General features: G+C 37.8%; 1 protein-coding gene across 18 annotated transcripts in view; it reads right to left on the bottom strand.

Annotated features, from left to right (window-relative positions):
* EHBP1 (EH domain binding protein 1) overlaps positions 1-23278 on the bottom strand; it is a 211138-nt gene that overhangs the window by 81913 nt on the left and 105947 nt on the right. The gene's annotated exons all lie outside the window — the stretch shown is intronic.

Raw genomic sequence — 23278 nt, 5'->3', positions numbered from 1 at the left:
GAGGGTGGTTTTTAACAAGAATCATTAGCTACCAACAACCATTTAAAAACAGGTTATTTTGACCCTCTTAGTAACATTTTTTGTGGGCGTAAGCCAAGAATTAAAATAGAATATTTCAGGCATCTGGCGTTTGTCAGACCATTCGCTGTTCCACAAATTCAGCAGAGAACTTACTGACTGGAGCTGATGTTTTCAAGACTCACACACACTTATTTCTCTAGAAAAATATTATTACTTCAAAAACTTCTTAGGGCTAATCAAAAAGACAGAATGTGACTGACACAAATCCTAAATCTGAACTGTAGTGAAAGAACTCAGATCACTTGTTTTTTAAATGTAATATAATTAAAAGCATATACGCACAACAAACAAGCTGTTGACGCACCTTAGAGGTGGAGAGTCCCCAAATTAAGATAAATAGAGCAAGTAATTTACTGTATCACAGCCACTTAAGTTTACGGTCAAACAGATTTACTTGTTATTGTCTATTTGTGAAAGACCTACGATGCCCCCCCTTGACTGAAGCCTGTCAGTGCTCAGCAATTAGCTGCTGATTTGCTTTCACTGCTTCTGGAGAAAAAAACCCACACAGAACCAGGGAAGTAATTTTTCATTTACTGTCACAATCAGCCCTAAAAAGTTGTTTTATAAACATACTACCTCCTCATCACATACAAGCACTGCTAACTCATTTAGAAAGCGCAAAATGTGCTAAATCTCACCTTGCTGAGATTTTTTTCAATACCACATTGTGTGTGCAAAATAACTTGTTAAAAAGTGCTTATTTTTTTAACCTTGTCAACAATTCAAATCAGCATGAACAAATCCATTAACAATGAGAAAAATATCTCTAAATATACCGAATTAAGGGCTTAACAGGGATATGCAAAATAGGGAAGGAAAAGCAGCAATAAATGATGAACTTTCTTTACCATGCACAAGATCTAATCAGATAAACAAATATTGCATAGGAGCTGTCAGACAGTTACTCCAGATTCAGAGTGAAGCAACTAAGATGATGTTTTTCTCTTTTTTTTTTACAACTGGAAGCAAAACCCAGTAACTAACCACTGACCTCATATTTAAGGTACTATGTTACTTAAATATATTTGCTATTACAAATTATATTTATGGAAATAACACTACTGAGAGACAATAATTAAAATAACTCTATCAAATCGTGGAAAGATGATATTTTAACAAATTTTTAAAGCACAAAGTTACTTCTTCAAATCATAGAGCATCACAGATATATTCAATTTAACTATAAAGTCTTAATACTTGCTGCTGAAATTCTCTACAAAAATTTTAAATGTTTTAGTCACTGCCTAAATGCTTTCAGGTTAACTTTGAAATCACCTGAGGCAATATTATCATTGAAATGCCTTAATAACTCATCTAAAAACTGAAGACATATCTGAATTTAAAACCATGTTTTACAAAAGGAAATCCAAAGCAATTAAAACAATAAATTTAGCAGAATTTCACATTTTATTTAAAAATTTTTATTTAAAAATTTTCCCTGTTTGTGTTTTCATTAATGTTACATTTTCTAAAAGTATTTTATCCAGAATATTCAAGATTTAGGATGTGCATAATGTACTTACACAATTTTCTCTTCTCTAAGCTGACAAAGCAGAAGTTACATTAGGTTTTCTTTCCATACTTAGTATTCCAAGTTTTTTTGGATAAAGGTGAAGTTAATATTAGGACAATGTTATGCTCCTAATCACCACCTGAGTCAAAGCTTTTGTTATTTAATCTGTGACAAATGCATTCAATTCAAGACACAACGGAAATACATGAGTAAAGGCAGAACTGTGTGTGAGCACTTGACATACCTTCAGAGGCATTAACAAATGTTAGTTTCGATTTTTTTTTAATTTTTTTAAATGAAACTTGATTATGAAAAAGATTTTCTTTTGATACTTGTATGTTACACATATTAGTTACTGTTTTGGTACAAGCACAATTACTACCAAGTGCCTATTTCTAGTATATATTTGCTCTACAAGACCAGCAGGAACTAATCAGATGAATGAAAATTTAATAAGCCTTCTCTTATATCATTCTTTCAAGCACTGACCACACAATTCTTCCAAAAAACACGACTTGGCTGTTTGAGTTCAAACTCCAAAGGTCCTGAGAATTTGGTTGGAAATGGCCCCAAAAAGCATGAGATACCCACACCAGATTGCTGGATTTGCTCACTGATCAACAGGTTAACGAATCTAATGCAACTGCCTTTTATCCAGCTGTGGAATAACTGCACAGAAGTGTAGAGGTTCCAGAGCTGGTCTCTCACATGCTTAGCTCAGATCTAAATGTAGCATCATGTGGATGGACTTACCAGCTGGAGTCAGCACCAGCTTCAGGGTATCTTTGTTTCGCACTCAACAAAAGCACTGAAGACTCTATTCTTCTTTTACATGTTCTGGAAGCTCAGTTAATATGTTTTATTGTGTATGCATTTTTCCTCTTGGGAGATTATCCCATCAGACCACTACTCTATGTTAACAAGAGGACAATAGCTTTACATATTAGGCTGCATCCCTACATTTGAAAATATTTAAATAGTTGTTTTGCTGCTCTCAAGAATGCACACTGATGATTCAGAGAGAGAGGGTTGAGCTGCATCTCTGACACACAGGACAACACTCAGGAGAATAAAATCGAGACTGAAATTCTGATGGGAACATGGGGCTATGGACTGAGATCTTGTAGGAGACACAGTGAACAGCCAGAATGAAGACTGTAGGGGCTCAGTCTGAGCAACTCAAAAGCTCAAAGACAGATTGCATGGGGGTAGAGGAGTTTAAAGAAAGCAGGGGACAGTGTGAAAGGCTGGAAAGAAAGATGCTGAGAGGAGTAAGGAAAAAAATGTATGTCATCTAGGTGGAAGACTTAGGTGGTTTGAGTTTTTTATTAATGAACACAACTCCCCGAAGAGGAAAGGAAAGGTTGAAAAAGAGGAAAGGTTGGAAACAACCCAGGATTGGTAATTAACTGCAGGAGGAGAGGAAGATGAGATTGAGATAGACTTGGAAGTCAGAATAGGGAAGACCTATAAACAATGAATAAACAAGTTTTTTTCCTCAAGAAGGAAGTACAGACACTGGTCTCTTACTTATTTTACTAAGCAAAACAAAAGGGATTTTCCCTTACAGTGCTGTCTAGGCTCACTGAAAATTGTGAAACCTTTAAAATGCAAGATAAGGTAAATGAAAGTAAGGCACAAGTAGGTGAGTGAAAATACACAGCGTGTGGCCGGATGTAGAAAAAGTTTAGGAAACTCAATTGAACTGATCAGTCTGAAAAGCAGTAAAAAAAGGTGCAATAAAACCAAGACACTAAATACATTTCAGTCAAATAGATAATTTCATATCATCAAGATGATACCCAAGAATTTTATCTTTTCAACAACACCGGACTCCACCCAGAGGAGCCTGGGAGTATTAGAAATTGAATATGGCTCATTTAATACAATTTATGCCTTTGGCAAGGTCTGTACATGTCCAACGTGCATTCAGTTTTGTTTGCTGTGGGCTGTGGAACAGTCTAGGCCTAAGTCAAAAGATTATTTTTACTAGTATCAGGAACATCAAATATCAAATACAACATGGGAAGAGTGCAAAGATAGAATAAAATTGCTTTCAGTTTTATTCCAAAAATGGAAAAAACACCCTGATAGCCCTGAGCTGTGGTGAGATGTCCTTTATGTAGGCTAGTTAGTTATTTTTTTATGGTAGCAGGTCATCATAACACTATGACGACCTGCTTCAGTGACACAACAAAATACAAGTGGCATTGCTCTTTGCTTCTAGTAAGGGAAGACCACTCATATGTTAGAAAATACACATTTCCTAGAAAGAAATATTAGGAGTTCTGCTGTCCTGTTACTCTGAAAGACAAATGCATCAGCTTAGGAGTACATTCTTTAACTCTGTGCTCTCTATTTGCATGGCATTGTGTGTGGCTGCATAAAACATCTCTAGTTCCTGCTGTCCCTAAAAATGAAGGAGGTATGAAAATCCAGCTGCTAGGCACAAGTTACAGATTCAATGAATTTATTTCCTACATATGATTAATTACAAGTATTTAGGTAACCTCCAGGTTTCATCAGCACCATACATCTTAAAACTTTGCCTTCCTCACTCTTCTGATTGTGCCTACAGCTAATGTGGATAGGCAATAAAATATAAGTTTTTATCTTAAAACCCTTAGGTATAAGCTTTTAACTGCTTATCTTTTTACACGTTAAATTTTGGCACAACCAAACCAGTCCATATTCAATCATAACCTTAACATTTAGACATCTGCCTGAGCTGACATGATGCTCTCATGTTTGAACCTCGCAAGGTGAAGAGGAAGGTGAACTCCTCAGGACACACCTCAAGTTAGCTGTTGGTCAAGTAGGTCAAATTATTTAATGCTAAAGGGTTCTCAGTTGCCCGTTACATATTTTGATGGCCAGGAGTCTGGAAAGAGCTTTTCCAAACTATGCCTGGCAAAAGAAAGGAAAGCAGCCCTGCAGATAACTGCTTCTGGTTACTTTTACTCTGAGCACTGAGGAAGTGGTCTGGTAGAAAATGATGGTATGTGGTCATACAATTGAAGTGTGCACGTGCTTATAACCTACAGGCATCCAGTGCACAGAGATGGGAGAGACTGCAATAACAAAGGTTACTGTTAAGTACTTAATTTTGTAATTTTTGTAATTATCTGGTAGCCTCCTTTTGCCTTTTACTTTGTCTAGTAATGAAGTAACATTTTCTTAGCAGAGTCTTTTTTGGGTTTTGGTTTGGTTTTCATTGTTGGGGATTAAAAGGATAAAAGAACCCAAGTATTCAGAACTAAACTCTAAACCTTCATAACCAAAAGCCACAACACATGGACTACTGGACAATTGCCTCACTTGGGCAACAGGAGACAAGCGTGTCTGCTCATGGCATTCAATTAAGAGCAAGACAGACTATTTATTTCAAGGCAACTACCTCCCCCTGTGGATGTTCTTAGTAGAGAAGAACAGCACCACACAGGAGTGAAGGCAGCCGTCTCACCAGGCTGAGAAGCCCTAAATTTATTAGCTACTGTCAAAGAGAAGATTCATGTTAATGAGCTGGTAACAGAGAAACAAATATGAGGCAACATAATGAATTGGTTACTTATGTGCAAGTGATTTCACCTGATGGTCAGTATAGACAGGAAAAAAGTTACTGTGAGCTCCTTCTCAGATTCAACTATTATAAAAGGATTGGCCAAGGCTCACCTGGCTTCTCTTCCCTGAGGTCACATAATCTTTGTCTTGAACGACGTGTTTTCAATTAAAAAAAACAAGAAAGGTATATAATTCATACCATTAAGCAGAAGTGAACGCAGAGCTCAGTCTCTGATGATTACACATATTTGTAATATAACAGTATGAACAGATCACATGCAGGGACGGGGCCTCATTTTTCTGCTCTCAGAAGACAGGCAGTTTCCTTGTGTCCACCTTCCTTTCTCCAGTTGGCCCGGTGGCATGTGGGCTGAAGTCTCTGCTCTCATGTAATCTGTGCTGGAAGCCCAGATGAGCTACCAGGATGCTGCTGGTTCACAATCCCTGGCTCTCTGCCACGATGGGAACGTTCAGGGTTTTGGGCAGGTTGCCAGAATTAAGCAACTTAAACCACAGATGAGGAATAGCAATTTTCAAAGCTTTTAACTTTGTTAAATGTGAACTGAACTAGCAAAATGCACCTCCCTGGGCCCAAGGCTATCTCTGCCACATTTCAAAGGCCTGCAGCAAACAATGGAAGTGTTAGAGCTTGTCAGAAAAGGTCACAAGAATCTCTTCTAAAAGAAAGCACAAGGCAAACTAAAAATGAGAGTCACTGCCAATTCTTCCTAAAAACAGTGAACTCTTGTTGCTTTTGCAGGAATTTCTTTTGACAGAGCCATTAAATAAACACAAGTCATTATCCCACTCCTCTGAACATTTCAGCGGGCATGTTTTTTTCAGGCAATCTTCTGATGTTGGATCATTAAGGTGACATTGCTCCAAGAACTTTATAGTTACCCATTTTGTAAATCTACTGCATCATTTACATTAATGCACAACCATAGGCATATTTATGGAAGCATTAGTCTTTCCCTATGAGAAATCTTTGTTTTAAATACTTGAGAACAGAACACACAGATGCCAGATTTGTGCAGGTATTGCACTAACAAAGGAAAACAATCTCTCTGTTTGGGGGAGCTTAGAGCACTCAGTATTTTTAAGTCTGGTATTGATGACACAGTACCTCTAAAGGCCATAGTACACCTCTTGACTGAGAGTGGAAATAAAATCAGTATATTCTACAATCCTGCATGAGGTGCTGGTCTCAGTGAGCTTACATTAGGCATAAAGATGGATGTTCTTAAAACTACTTAGGACAGCTATAGATAAGTGAGAATTTAATGGAAAGAACTTTTTGCCTTGATAAATTCCTGCATCAGCAGCTAACTCTATGTAAACAATCACAAAATGGAGCTTAATAAAAATATTGTTTCACCCCTCATTGATAAGGAGAAGCTGTCCATAGATGATGGGGAGACACACCTGAAATGATACACCTTTCTTTTTTCTTCCTCTGTCTTTATTCTACAAGTCAGATGCAAGTTGGAGACAAACATTACTCATACAGACACAAAAAGGTGAAATTTCAGCCCCGTGTGGAAACAGCTTAGATAAGCCAGATGCTTCCAGATCAACTCAACACATTGAACGTAATCCTAGGGTATTGGAAGAACCAATATAAAACAACATCTGAAATGAATGGACAGTCTGAAAATTTGAACATAGGGGAGATATTAGAAAAGTAGGAAAATACTACATTCCAGACTTTAAATGCATAAGAAAAAGACAAATTGAAAGAACGCAGACAAGCTAATGAAAAAGAAGCGGAGCAAATAATTAAGGTGCTTTTTAGCATAGGAAAGTTAAAAGAAGACAAGGAACAAACATTATTTGCCATGAACAAATCATGACTAGCAGTCCAAGTTCCTTCTATAAGAGGGAAGCAGGCAGGGGTGGGCAGAAGCATCACATAACATGAATGCAGTTGAGCTCTTTTAATTGTCTCTCAAGATGCTCTCATAAGGAAGCATGGAAAACAGTGCCTTAATGAGACTCACAGAGGTGCAAAACAGTCTGGAAAACTATAGCCAAGACTAGTTTTAAATGATTCTTGGAATTATGCATTAAAAAGAGTTCTGAAAGAGTATTTCTTGGGTTCAGTGAAAGTCTGAATTAGGAAGGTGGACAATACACTAGACAAGAAGCTGGGATGGACATCAAATGCACTAGAAGAACTCTAATCACATAAAAAGGAGAAAAGGTCTGAAGGAAACAGTAAGAAATTCAATAGCTACAAGTGAAACACAGGAAAGAGTAATCATGTACATAAATGCAGAATGAGGAAGAACTGGTTAGGTAAAAGTTCTTCACAAAAGAACGTGGGGGAAACAGTCTATTCAAGCTGAACATAGAGTCAACAACATCAGGTTGTTGTGAAAAAAACAAATATCATACTGAGATGTACAGACAGGAATAAAGCTTGCAAGACACATACTGCCTCTCCCACTCCACTCAGCATCAACAAAGGCACAACAAAAATTTTATGTTCAGTTTTCTCTCATGCAGAGTGGAAGGAAAATGAGCCCAAAGATCAGGGAAAAAAACCAAAAGAGGTATGAAGTACGCTGGAGCAAATTTATGTCATTTATCTTATGGAAAAATGATAAAGTAACATGGTAAGTCTTCAAGCATATAAAATTCTAAAGAAGAAAGAAAACCCTTTATCCCCCATATCAAAATGAAGTTACAGGCTTTAATTGCAACAGGTCAGACACCAGGAGGAGCAATCTATAAAACAGTACAATGAAGCACTCAAGACTGCCCCGGAAAGTCATGAATGTCTCATTATTTGAGGTCTTTAACAATAAGTTGCAGAAATGCTTCGTTTTGTAAAGGAAAACTTTGCCTTTGGGCAAGTAGATGGACAAAGTGCTTCAGACCCAACTTCTCTATGTTTCTTAACTCCAGAGCCTACAGGAAAAGGACACAGCTTGCACAGGCTGCTGCCATCAGCAAGCAGGAGCCTGGCAGAGGTTCTCTCTGAGCACTGGCAGCGGGGGAAGCAAGCTGGAAAACCCCCAATTCCCACCAACCAACACTTCACACTGGCCTCTCACATCATCCACCAAAAAAAACCCCACTTCCTGTTTTAAAAATAAATCCTAGCATGGAAGTCCTGATATTATTTGTTTCATAAGCAACTCATGCAATAATTCGCCCTATGTTAATAAGATCTCCTTGCAAAGAACAGTATATTTTGGGTTTTTTCCCTGGCATAAAGCTATCTGAATACAGAGAAACTTCAGTAACCACTAACCACTCTCCAAATGAATAACTGCACAGAGTGTGTCTTTTCTCTCTCAGTTGTTTAGGAGACTGGCTATTGAAGAATTATAACCCCACCACTCCAACTGCTCCTCATGAGCACTACTAGAGAGAGGAAGGTTCTCTTTCATTGCCCATATCTGCACAGAAAGTCACCAAGCCACTTTAAAATCTAGGATATATTGGAAAGATTTTTTCATTTGCAAGGTAACAGTTCAAGGTCAAACCCAGGACAACAGTCAGGAAAACCCCCACCCAATTGCAGTTGGGTGAAATCAGGTATTTAGGCAAACTGTAAGATGTAAGCAAACACTTGTAACCATATCAGCTGGATTCAGCTCTGTCACAGCAGAGATGTCACAAGCAGAACTGGGAAACAAAAATTACCTTAGAGGGTTTTTCTTGTAAAGAAAAAAAAAAGATAACGCTTCAAAAAGTCTTCTCTACCAGAAAAAGAACGTTTCACTCACAAGCACCATTCACAAACAACAAAGAAAACAAAAAAGCATTGCTAAATAAAAGCAAATGAAAAATTAAGGGATGGCAGGCTTGAATATTCTTGTTTTAGTTGCCCAACAGAATGAGCATTATTTAAGCAGTGTGAAGGCAGATTGTTATCTTTACCTCTCTGAATAGTACCTTATTCTGTGAATAGACCCTACGGAATAACAGCCCCAACTCAAGGATTCAATAGCTTAATGAACATAACAAGACTGGCACAATCTGGAGCTTAATTTGCATGCAGTTTAAATATTTTTCCTTTATTAGTTTAATTTCAAAATAAAAATACATGTAAAAGCAACAGCAATTCAAGTGCCACTTGGCTTAACATATATTTTTCCAGGAATTCTTACACTATCCAAATTTGCTAATTGCTAGAACTTGTTCAGCTAAAAGAAGAAATACATATTAAATGAAAATATCCTTTTTGTTTTATAATATGTAATTAACACAAGCTTTTCTAGCGTCAACACTGGCAAATCTATCCTCTTGAAAAATACACACACAATTTTCATGCGACAAATTAAATTTGGTGTGGTTATGCTTTTAGCACTCAACAAGTAAAAGCTTGTAAATGAAAAGCTGAAGCACAAAGGTATGGCAAGTCTCATTTAAGAAATCAAAATCTTTGGGAGAGGGGAATTTTCTCCTGCAGAACTCAAGAAAAGCTGCTAATAATTAAATACTGCCTCTGATTAACACTTTACACTACATGTTTATGTTGAAAGTCCTTGTTTAAGCAGATTGTGATATAAACCTAATCAAATCACTGTATTTCATTCTCTTATGATGCCTGGCTAATAACCACACAACAGTTGGAAACTGTCAAAATATTTTACAGCTCAATTGTAATTCCCATCCAAGTCTAAGCATGCAGTAATTGGGCGTTAGCCACGTTCCAGGGGTGTTACAGCAATGCACAGCAGCCAGGTCTTCTGGGTTTCATTTTTTTAACACATGTAAAACTCCTAAATGATCCCCAGGATCTACTCAATAAAATTTCAAATTAAATATTAGTGCATTGTCTGCAAAGATAGCTTTTTTTTCATTAATTGAATGTATTATTTAGGTCAACATTTTAAAAATTAGCTTAATATTTGGAACTACACCAGCATTTATTTCTGTTTTTTTAGCAGTATTTTTTCCCCTGGTTTAAGTTCCCTAAAGTAAAAAAAAAAAGTTTTGTCAGATAAATAAAATATAAACATTTTTTAGAAAAATATTACATTATAAGTATTGCAATATTAAAAGCTTTGAGACAAAATGCTGATTTTGAATTCAAGGAACAAATTTTGCAGATATGAGAAGTATTCCAAACTGCTGAGGGAGAGGAGGAATGGAAACATGGAAAGGGATTTTAGCATGCACTATTATACATGCAGTGTGCACATTACTCGTGAGCATCCTGTCCAGATGACAGCTTGAGGGGCTTTCCTGAACAGACAACTCTATAGGTGTTTCTGATTGTTTGGGGTTTGCATTCCTAAGGCAGTATCAGAGACACAGATCATGACTCCCTGGTCTTTCAACACTATTCCAATCATTAACCCATTCATTAACTGTCCCTAACTCACAGTGACAGATGACATCACTGGATCCCAAAGACATTACTGTCCAAAGGATTAAAATCCTTAAGTGGCGTTATGGCTTTGAGCTTCCACAAATGGAAGAAAGTGTTACATTTTAAGTGTCTTTTGGACTTAATTTACGTGGTGTGTTATATAAAATTAAGCATTCCTGAAAGGTTCTCGACTAGTCCCCAGATGATGTAATGATTAATGTGTTTCTGGTGTGAGCTGCTCCTGATTCCAAACACTCATCTGCAGACAGAACTAGGAAACTCCTGGATAGAAGAACTGCACCAGAGGACTTCAGTCTTCCAACCAGTAGTACCAGTGCTCTTAGAAGGAGCTGTGGGGGAAGGTATCGATTGCTCTCTCTTAGGTTGGGGGATGAGATCAGATTTATCAGGGAACCCCAATGAGCTACAGGGGGGCAAATTTCAGCCAGCACAAATGGAGAAAACTCACACTCAAGCCTCATACATCATCTTTAACGTGTCTGATCATGTCCAGGTGTTACAAATGTAGAGCACTTATCACTCACACATCTCAGTCTCCTGCAATACTTTTCACTGCACGAGCACCTCAGGATAGGTGGAGGAGGGAAAAGAAGGGAGCCTTCATTCCTACACAGGAACTTCCATGCTTTGGGAAGTGTAAATTAGAGCATTACTACTGGTCTGACAGTAAGTTTGCTAGTAAATGTGTAGCAACATATCTAATTGCATAACGAGAGATTAAATGGTTATGACAATCTTTGAAATGGGAAACATAAAGGGAAGAGAAAGTTAATGTAAGGGAGAACTCTGGTAACACAGCAAAATAGCTGCAATTTCAAAACTTTGATAAATTTATAAAAGCCAACTGCTCTAAATAATCTTCCAGTGGAATCTACAAAGTTGATTCTAATACCGAGTGTTAGTTCCAAGTTACACGAGCTTCTAAAAATTATTTAAAGGTTAGGACCCATCATCTTAAAAACATGGGCTTTTCAGACTTCTAGGCAGCAGAAGCACAACCCAAGACATGGCTGGGAAACAAGCACAGTGATATCATTTGACTAAGACCTCCCTTACCTTTGAAGTTGCACAGAATGGGAGTTCAAAGGGCAGTTTTGCCCACAGTTAAAATAAAACTTAGAGAGTACTCAAATAGAAGCACTAATGGGACAATGATGAGTTGATAAATATATAGTGTGCGTGCTGATTTAGTCAGTGAGTTGCATTCACATAAGGTTTTTTTACCACATGTAAATACTGAAAAGTCATTTAGCAATTCTTTTTATTATCTCCCATTTATAAAACCGTGGCAGCGTTAAATGCTGCTACTTAACAATCCCTTTAGCAAGTTTGGGGGGGGGGTGGCAGGAAGTGGAAAGGGCAGGGCACTGGACTCTCAAGAGAGGAGTTTAGGTAAGCAAGATTGGTCTGATTGGTCTCCCAAAACCTCTTCTGCAGCTCGCAGAGACACGTTTTTTGGAAAACTCTTCAGAGCAGAAGTCTGACTAAGACGCTCCACACCAGCCTTAGGGGATGTTATCTCTGTCCATGAATTATGGAACACTACAGAGGTATTTTATGTCCTAAATCAGACACAAGCAAAATATTTGTAACAAACTTCACTATCAAAAGAGGTCAATTCTTATGCAATCTAAACCTACAACTCACACCCAAACTCAACAACCAGTTTTTAAAAGAATCCTTTTAAGCTGAAAAGGATAAAAGCAAAAACAAGACCACAGTAGGATTTGACTTGTCTCTTAGTCCCTTTTTACTCAATAAATATGAAAATACCCCATTTTAAATACATATTTTTAAAAATGTGACTCTATTTCTCAAATAGTTCCAAGCAGATATGCATTTCCAGAAGCGCTCAGATCATCTGGTTGGGGCTCCACACAAAGTCCATCAGTCATGCAGGGAGAGCAGCAAGGACAATGTTCAGGAGTTTAAGGATGTCAAATTGCTAAAACCTGGTCAGAAAGTAGAGCTACAACATAATCTTGCTTTCTTTTTTCTTTTTCTTATGTATTGGGCATCAAATATTGGTAGAGCAACTGTCATAGAAACAGAGACTGAGGGTGATGAAGGGCCAATTACAGCTTATATGTGCAAAAAAAAAATAAAAATGCACAAGACCCAAAATCTGGAGCAGTACATTTCATTTGTTTGAGGACAAGTCACACTATTGGCTTCCTCCAAAAAACAAGGGAAATACTCTTCCAGAGATGAAAGTGCTCTGAGTCAAACCACTTAACGTGCCATGTGTTGTATGGGTTCTACAACTCTTTAAATACTTGCAAAAAACCAGATTGTGATTTTAAACCAACCATTTGTATGTTCAAGGAGACCAGAAATGGAAGAACATTTCGAAAATTTGGAGGCTCTCACTGGAATTTTCTTCTAGTTATTCCCTATTACTCATATCTATGCTACATTCTAGTTCTATATCTGAAAACAAAGGTGAGTATGTAAACAGAAAAAAAGATACTGTCCTAAAAGAAAACCTAATTCTAGTAGGCAAACCCCCAAACCTATTTTTTGCAAAAGCCTAATCTTGATGCTATACAGAATGTAAAAACAGTTAAATGCATTTGCAGAGAAAACTCCTTCCTGGAAACCCCTCAAAGGCAATTTTTCATCTTCCTTTTTTTTTTTTTTTAAATTATAATAATGTTAATATTCTAATAACATTTTAAGTACAATGGAAGGGTTGTGGTTACAGTTATAAGAATTTGAGCATTGAATCAATATTTGGTTTGCTGTAGTTTTACACTTAAGCCTATTGATTGGGTTCTGGTCTACACACCCATGCCTCAAAACAAAAGACTGAGTCACATTATGTTCCTGAGTCATTGCTGTCAATGACAATCATGACAGACTACTTACCAATAGCACAGAGTGCCATAAGGGCACTTCAGAAAAGCATCAATTCTTCAGTATTGCTTTAAAGTGATAAAAACAAAGCTTTCTGCAGAGTTCTTGAAAGCACTTTAGCAACACTATGAAAAGGGGTCGTGGTGTTAGGGAATATGGTTGAGTTATGAAGCAGATTCGAGGACAAAACACTTTAATTATGATCTGTTAAGCCATCTGTATCAAATTACTCTCTGAATTCACTTTGTAGAAAGCCTCCATGCAGAAAGAAAAGCATATTTGTTATATACAAAGGCACAAAAATAACATATATATACCTTTCTATATAACAAATGACCATAATCATCACAGTAACAAATATATTAAAATGTAAGTTTATATATACCTATATACACACACAGAAAGAAAATACACACTATATTAAAGAATCCCCCAAGCTTACTTGAAATAACAGAAACGAATTCTGAACTATCTGTTTTATAAGTAAAAATTACATTCATTATGCTCCAGACGCAAAAAATACAAGGCAGCTAATTGGAAAAAAATAAAGAATACAAAAATAGAACCCCATTTTTATTTATAATTATTTCCAATGGTATAACATTTTAGGATACTTTTAAAGCATGATTGTCTGAGTTGGATTCTAAAGATCTATTTGCATTGAAGCAAGCCAAGAAACATGACCCTTGCAAGGCTTTAGGATTACAGTTCCTTGTCTCAAGGTGTTGATGAAGTGAGGGAGAACAGAGCCACCAAAGAAAAGGAGACTGTACCCTTCCTTGTGGATCACCCTTCAAACACACAAAAGACAACTAAGCAGCTAGAAACTGCCCTAACCCACTCCAGTTCATACTCCTGGAACCCTGGATGAAAAGATGTCACTTCTCAGGAACTTAATTCAGGATCAAGGACCTCATCTTCTCATTGCCTTCAGTGGACTCCATTAAGTCTCATGAACGTCAACAAAAATCCAGGTGTCTAATAATCAGCATCCAACTGCTCTCTCAAAATATATTTCTATGTTTCTGCTGTGTGACTGTAACAGCCTTTCACACAGTTGTGCATTCACAAACAATGTGAGCAGTTATGTACACGTTTGTGAGATTAATGTTGGTTCCAACACTAAGCCCACAAGGAAATGAAGGCGACTTTCTTCAGCTACAGTGGGCATTAATCTACTCCATGCACGTAACAGTTATGTGCTCTTGGTGCTAAAGATGCCAGGCACGCATATGAAGTTGTCCCTAGTGCAAAAATTAAACATAACAGCCTCTTTACTAAGGTAACAAAAATTAGTAATGAAGCCTCCAGCATGCAGAGAGCTGTGTTCTTCAGATATTCAATAGCTGTGTCCTTCAGGATATTTGATCCAGGTAACAATACAGGGTTTGGGGGTATTTTTTTTGTTCTGTTTTGGGCTTGTTTGTTTCTTTTTTTTTCCTATATCTGTTGAAATACTCCTTGTTTGGGGAGTGGGAGACATGTTACAACCATTGAGTACACTTGTCATCAGCTAGTGGTAACCCACAGCAAGCTCTGCTCTAAAGGAGTATGGGAAGAAGCAGGATAAGATGTATTAGAAGATGTTTTACCATGCTACATCCTCTGAATCCAAATGATTTTTCTACTGTGAGAGACTGCCCTCTCAACAGCATAGCTCTCTTTAAAGTGTAAGCATTTAATCAGTGGATGTTTAATCAAGCTCTTAAATATAACAGTTGAACTGTAATACATTAAGCTCACCAATATTTTTCATAGCATTTACAACATGATTTTCTTAATTACTTTAGTTTCTAGCTAGCTCCTTTAAAGCCCTTTCATTGAGCTAGAGCACATGATTTCATTCACACTTTAAAAGCTTTTCCCATGCATGCTTTTCAAAGCTGATTTGTCTGAATTACACTTATGAATGATAGTTAAATTTTGTGCATTATTCATTACTAAAAACTATGAAGTATCACTTAGGAGTTAACACAACTATCTACTAAACTGCAAAACAGCTCTTGTCAATAACAAAACTAAGTAAGTTTCCAAGAATTTATTGTATTTTAGAAAGGTAACCAAATACATTAAATCTACTAAGTAAAATACATATATATGTCCTCTTTTTATTGAGATAAAAACAAATTCAGGATATCTAATGGGCACATAAAATATAAAACTACTTAAGATATATCAGAAAGAGTTCTTGCTTTAACTATATTTCTAACCTTCCCCCCCCTGCCTTTTCTGTAACAGTCTCTACATAGAGTGCTTGCACTGTATTTGAGATCCATCTATATACTTCTCCATGGGATAAATCAAATAAAAAAACACCAGCAGGAACTGGATTTCATACTCAAACTACTAATTCTGCAGTAAAACAACTTTTCCCCCTGTATATTCTATTTTTGTTTTCCTTAACTCAGGAAAAACCATGAACCTAAAAACACGATACCCACCACAAACCCCTCAGACAGCTCATATATAGCGACAGTTTCAGAGAACAGAGTTCTGCTGAAAGAATAGAAAGAAATAGATTTAAAAGGAGGCAGTGAATCAAAAAAATCATGCCTTCAGCTCAATGCCAATAAAAACCAGGATCACTCAGTTCCTTTGGACTGTTTTCTATTTATTTTCTTTTCTTTTATGTGGTTAATATTTTAGGAAATTGTTGGGTTTTTTCCCCTCTCCCCCTTTTTTTGTCACCACAGACACTCCCTTTAGGCAACCGTGCATCAACAATCCTCCCACGTTCAAAGTCGGCTACATCTGTTGCTCTTTCCCATTGTTGAAAATTCCTGCCTTAATCCTATTTGACTTTATTCATGCAAAGGTCATCCTGAATTCAACAAATGGAGGAGCGATAGCAAGCACACTGTTGAACATGGTTAAAAATGCTGTTGTAGAACACGCAGCTAGTGTGCCGGCACTATCGCACAAGTACTTGGTTTATTATGCAGCTTCTTGTCATCAGAGCTGTGTTGCAATATGAATTGGCAACATATTTCTTCCAGCAACTCAGGAATACAACATTTTCCTTCTAACTGGCTTGGTTTCCTCTCCTTAAAAAAAAAAAGATTTGTGCTTGGCTTGTATTTGCTAGCGAGCATGACTACAACATACACATATAATACCTGACTGTTTCACATGCCCCAGGGCTTAGCTCCTGGCATCCTTGGCTTCCATTTTTCTCCTGGGTTTTTCCCTTCAGCATATCTTGCTTCACAAATTTATTTACTTAACCTGCCCATCTAAAAGTAATGGTGATCGCTATTTTAAAATAAATCAGACAAAATTTTACCTAAAAAAATACTTTTACAAAGCAGGGCAGAATAGCTAATACTAGCACCTCATTTTATGGCCATCATTGCACTGTAGATTTGCTTACAAATCCATTTATTTTGGTTTTAGACTTATTCTCCTTTCCCAGCAACAAAAAGCATTCTGTCTTAGACCTGTGATTTATTCCTATGCTTAAGTATCTGATCCAAACCAAAGAACATTTAGCAGGAAGACTGAATTAGTGAGCAAACAAAAGTTAACTATCAGACTGATTTATGAAGGGAAGATAATTATTTTTGTAATATGTCCATAACTCATCATGACAGAAGCAAAGGAAAATTTATTCATGCACACTTATTTCCAATTTGAGGTGCCTGCCAACTACGATGAACCAAACCCACCCCTCAGGCAAGCAGAAAACCAGGCTATTGTTAGTGTGTTCCTTCACTGGAGCACTGCACCAAAGGCCAAGGGTGGTGGAGACAGCACTCAGGACTTTATCTACACCAGCCCCAACGTAAAGCTTGAGGTAATAGCTGAAAATGCTACAATAACATCAACTTCTACAAACTGTGCTACTTGCTAGGTGCAAGGGAATATTGGAAAGAATCGAGTTTTCAATTAAAAAGCTGTCCAGTAACCTGCTTGTTTGGCTCTTATTAAGGGACCTGATAATAAGGTGTAAAAACTGTACAGAAAAAGGATAGATTTTTATCAGGTTTTTGTTGTGAAGATTTTGAGGATTTTTGTTTTGATGGTAGTTTAAAAAAGGTCTTACGAGAAGTGTTCCTTCTTTCTTCTACCTTTCGAAGAGCAAAGCTTGAACTGAACAGGACTAACAGTCTGTGAAGCCCAGCATGAAAATCAAGGCCCCCAGGTCCTTTGAAAACGTTAAGGAATGGCAGGAAGGTGGCCCTCCAGCATCTACATCAGGAGCTCACTGCCCGATGCCATTTGCCTGCCTCCTCTCAGCTCCTTTCAGCTGGAGAAGTGAAGGCAAATAACTTATAGGAAATAAAATAAAAGGCCCTCATCAGGGATAAGGATTTTCAGATTACATCTTCCAGAAGCTCCCCTAGATCTCACTGGGAGCTCACCTAATGCAGTTGTTATTCAGATGTTTCGGAAGGCCAGGACTCCACCTGACCAGTCTGTGTGCCTGTGCCTCATCCCCTCATCCTCTGTGAGAGAAATCAAACAGTGCTATGAAAGCCTTGACATTTAGGAACCACAGCACTCCAGAAACCTCAATGCTCCTGGCAGCTCCTCACTTCTTCTTTGCATTTATGCACTTTAGGGATATTTTAAGGGCAGATTTCAGGCAAATGCCTTTGGCACTTCCATGAGAAGAGCAGTCCCCTCCCAGTCCTGCAGAAATGGGTGCAATGAGAGACTTGTCTCAAAGGCAGTGTGGAGCTCAGCTCACCTCCAGAGATACCCCACTGTCACTCCTCCCATCTCTCTCCTCTGAGAAGCATGCTCTTCAAGCATTTAATTCACCTTCTACTGTGGGAAGTTAGAGCCCAGAAAAGGCAGCGTGGGTGTTCCCACCACCCAAAGGCCGCCACCTTCTCTTTCCTGATCTCATCAGCCTTTAAACAGTTCCCGAATCAGGATATGAGTCTTATTTGACCATTCTTGCATTTGTTGACTGTTGGAACACATCATTCAAGGAAATGAATGGTTATATAAATCATCACATATATTTATATGGAAAAAAATTAAGAAATTATTGTATTGGTGTTGGTTTTGAACAAAACATAAAATAAGTATTTTTTGTTAGTTTACCTACACGTAACAGTGCTGGCATTTTAATGGGACATTGCAACACTGTGTTATACAATATGTCTGTTGGCTTTTCTACTCTCTGCCAGAGATGGATTTTTTTTTTCACAGAACAGTGCACAATCTTAAACTTCCAAGTGGAAATAAAACATATGAAATTACTGCCAATACATATCTAAAGAGCATATTTTCTCCACAACAAGTAAAGTAATATTTTATGACAACCAGAGTACTGTAATTTGTAAATGTAAGTTAAATATAAAAATATGAAAATTGAGGCTTGGAATGTCACAACACTGGTGAAGTTACCAAAATTTATTTGCACATACATTCTGCAGAAGTGCTAACTAGTGCAATTTAGAACTGCTGCAGGCACTGACAATGTTTCCATCCATTTCAGTAGGAGCTACATTGCACCAATAATGCAGAAATACCTTAAAGAGCAGTTACGAAAATGGCAGAAGCAGCCAAGCATTTATCAACCTGCATATTATATATATTAATTTGCAATGAAAAATATTTTACTAGGACAACTCTGGAGGCCTGTTATCTGCATTCCCACTATTAATAGGCATCTAAAGAAGAAACAGTCAAACACCTAAATAGCAGAACTGAAAGTTGCCAAATCAAGTGTTCAAAAATTATGGTTACAAATACATTTTTAACTAGCTCACTTTGTATAATCGCATATATATACTTTTGAAGAAAAACTGATGACCACAAAAAAAGCCTAACTCCAAATTACTGGAAGTTAATGCTTTTGAGTCCTCAGTCTGAGTCACCTAAGACCCACCCTTACAGAGAACTGGTTTTTTTATGATAGTTCATGTGACACAAACCAGCACTCTTTCAGCTGCATGGCATTACAGTCAAGCCAATAGCTGGCTGGATCAAGCTGTGAACTTGGAAAAAAAACCAACAACCAAACCACCACCAAAATCTGGTTCAAGAGGTTAACATTCACTGCTCCTGGACAGCATTCAGTTGCTCAATTGTCCCAGAAAGCAGTGCCTTTCACTGACCCTTGGCTCAGCACACAACCTGGATTTGTTCCCTGTGGAACAACATATACATGAGTCATGAGCTTTGCAGAGAGACCTGTATGTGATGATGTGTTTCCACTCCAGCAGGTGCTTGGAAATAGGATAAGGCAAGAAGTAAGGTGCTGAGGTTAGGAGCAGCTCAGCTCTGCCTCCAGACCTGGGTATAACTCCTGCTATAGGAACACACAGGCAAACTATTAACTTACCTGGTTTAGACCTAAAATTCTGAAGGAAGCATGTCTCTTAGAGAAAATGCGACTATAGAGCAGCATCTAAACCTTTTTGTAAGCAGTTTGACTGGCTTGTTACCAGAAAATGAGCACAAGATACTTCATTCAGAAGGGCAGAAAGCCACACATAGAATAAGGAAGGGCTTGGTTTCATCTGTAGTCTCTGTGTCTAAAAATGGACTCGTGTTGGCACCAATCATGGGAATAATACGAAGGCAACACAGTCAAGTTAACAAACACCATTTAAAACTCATGCAAACAGTAATAAGAAATTGTTTAAGTATTGTATTAAAAAATGGAGCCTCTTTTATTCTTTAACACTTGAAAAGCTGCAAGTTGAATGACTTGTCTGTGCTTCCATATGATTATCTCACTGTCTCTCTGTTCATATTAAGTGTGCAGCTTGTGCATGCAAAGGCAGGTTTTCTCAGAGTGTCTTTTCTGCACAAGTTTATAAGAGTAGATATCTTGCAATTCTATCCAGTACCTCCCAAGTCTTCCTTGGGCTTGATGAACTATTTGCCTGCATAGGGAGTGACAAAGATCTCATGCAAATGAGCTGCACAATTCCTTTGCAGTGAACGTGAAGCTGAGGAGAAAAATCATTAAAGATGTTCCAGAGAGCCAGGAAGTCCTTATGTGAATGAACAAACTGGAGATACTTTTGACACCAAGAGAGTGAGTGATCTCCATCTCCCATTTGGAGTTTAATGTCATTTCTCCACTTAATTGCATTACTGCACCTGTGTTTTAATATGAAGTCTTCCTACTGTTTGGTCACATGAGGTTGATAATGCTGATGTAAAGAAAAGTGGAGAAAAGGAGTAAATGGAGCATATGAGATCCCTGAAATCTTGGAGAGCAGGGCCTAGTGCTATATGGAACGTTACTTCTCCCCTTTCCATTAAACCTACCTGAGTGTTTCGCACTTTATTGCTAAGCATTTATTCTGACTTAGCATAAACAAGAAGGAGAAAAAAAAATTAAAAATTACATGTTTTTTCTCGTTCCCTTGAAAAGTGTCTGAGAACTTCTCTTCTTTCATAAAGTAATTTGTACCTCATCTGCTGTTTGAAGGACAAACTGTCTATCAGGCATAAATCTTTCTGAACAGCCTGAACAGAAGCGTTGCAGATACACAACAGATTACAAAGGATACTGGATGGAGATGGGTTATTACATGTCATGCAGAAAAAGGATTCTGTGTTTCTTATTACATTTCCTATAAATGTTTCATTAGAGCTTAAATCAGCTAGCTTATCTGGCATGAAAGAACAGACTCTCACTGGGCATGCAAAACAATTAGTTTTAAAATCAGAGACAGAGAGAGCTTAAACAATGATGGTGACAAAACAGAGATGTTACTACTGTTGGCTTTGGACTATTAAGTGAATGTGTATTCTCCTTTTCCACCAACTTAAAAGGTCATCACAAGCTCTTGTCTACAAGCACCAAAACCAATTCCTATATTTTCATGATTACCAGCAACACCATGACTTCATAAAGGCAAGAATGGTGTATACATTAATGATAGTCTTAAGCTGATTTATCATCGTGCCCTGGTGCTATATACTTTCATGAGCTGCAAGGCATAACTAAAAATCCATTCAAGGTAAAGTTCAAAAAGCATCCTGTGGTCTGATATCAACTCCATGGCTGTTCACATGTATTGCCAGAGATACATCTATCCCCAGGACTGGAGTACAGGAGTTTCATTTACTGAGAGATGCTGGGTAGCCCAGTAGGCAGTAGTGAGATGGAGCTCTGTGAGCTCCCAAGTCCCAGGCTGGCAGCTACTCAGCCTGCAGCAGTTACTCTGTAAAGCATGTCTTTAATGAACACAGGTTTCCAGACCTTGAAGACAGGAGAAAGGATGTGAGACAAAGCTGGATTCACCAAACACAACATGCCTTTTTACATTCAGTAGGTTAATAGTAACTACAGAAACCTGATAGATTCATGAGCCATCAACATGAGCTTTGGCAAAAAACTGAACATACCAAATAACAGGAAAAGCCCTTCTCAGAATTGTTTCCTGAAAGGGAAGGGCATATGCTATCCTTCAAAAGAGTGAATGAGTAATGTCAATCTAGCGCAGGAACTATTTTATTTTCACATTTAAAAATAACTCTATGGTTGAGGGTGATTATCTGTTTCCTCCTGTTCCCTAGCAAATAATTTTTCACCTCCCACACATATTTGGTAGCATTCCTGCCTCCTCATTTTCACAAATGCAATAAAACCCTTGATTGTGCAGAGACACATGGCTTTTGCTTCTCTACCACGACACATAGCTGACAGCTCCAGAACTGATCTTATTTTGAATAAACTCAACATAATGCAGGAAGAGAAGAGATACTGAGACTGGCTGAGATTTCACCCAGCTAAAGTTCATATGCATATTTTGTAATCAGCTAAAGCAATGACAAGCACTGATATGCATGCTATTTACTGGTCTGATACCACATTTTGAGCCTGAACTTTTGTTCAATTTTTTTTCCACAAAGCCAACAAGTGGAAGAAATTTAAAGTCTCTGTCACCTCTGTGACCGGCAAAACCTGGTTATCCAAACCAGGTAAAGGCCACTAACACATGCATGACAGCAACAAGCCCAAGGCTTCAGTCGGGCTTGACAGCACTGTAGCAGTTTGATGACTGAAGAGCTTAATTACAGCTCTGCAGTTTGTCAGACTCACCCAAATACAGTCAGCCATAAAAATATACCGCAGTTCTCAAGTCATTCGAGATGATTAACTGGAGGATAATCCCAGATTTCAGAGTTTGCATTTTAAAGACCTCTCTGATGACTCAGATTACTTGGAGGAGGTATGGAAGGAAGACAGGAGAGAATAAAGATATTCCTTTAGGAAGTGCAAGTAGATAATAAAATTTGGAAGCAAAACTTCCTCTAAACTCGTGTATGGTAAATACTGAGCTAATACTATGGGCTGGAGAGCTGGCTGGATCTTTATGGAGAGTTACACCTTGCCTTATCTATACAGATAACTGACCCTTCCTCACTAATACAGGTGACACAGGGACATCCAAGTGATCAAAAGGGTCTGCTCAAGGGGAAGACATTAAAGAGACTTGGAAAGGCTTTGCTGCTACAGGTAACTGCTCATCATTTAATGAACTTGCTGGTATATAGATGTTAATGACAGCATTTGTACTTCTTGCCTTCAGCAAATGTGATGAACGCCACCAGCAGGTGAAAGAAACATGAGCTCCAAATACTCTGTCAAAGATTTGCAGAGGAACTTTTGGAATATTTTTTCTTCAACTCTGAAGTTCTAATATTAGTGCTGTGTTTGTACAGTCAAAAGCTTAGCACTTCTGCTCCACAGACATTTCCTATGACAACAGCCAAAACAGGGAATTGAACCTGCTGAAACAACTTACTTTCTAGTCAGAGTTGTACCAGAGGCTTTCTGTGCCCAGCAAACTTGGACAAAACACTGAATAACATATGTTATTTAACCTTCCTTTCCCTAAGTTTACCTCTACAGGACTATTCCCCCTACGTAAGGGCATGTGCTAAGTTCATGTTTGTTTAATGCCTATACCTTTGAGTTGCTAAACATTGTCTCT

Source organism: Corapipo altera, unplaced genomic scaffold (genome assembly GCF_003945725.1).
Source record: "Corapipo altera isolate COAL_440 unplaced genomic scaffold, ASM394572v1 94, whole genome shotgun sequence".
NCBI lineage: Eukaryota > Metazoa > Chordata > Aves > Passeriformes > Pipridae > Corapipo > Corapipo altera.
This window is presented reverse-complemented; position numbering and strand designations above follow the sequence as displayed.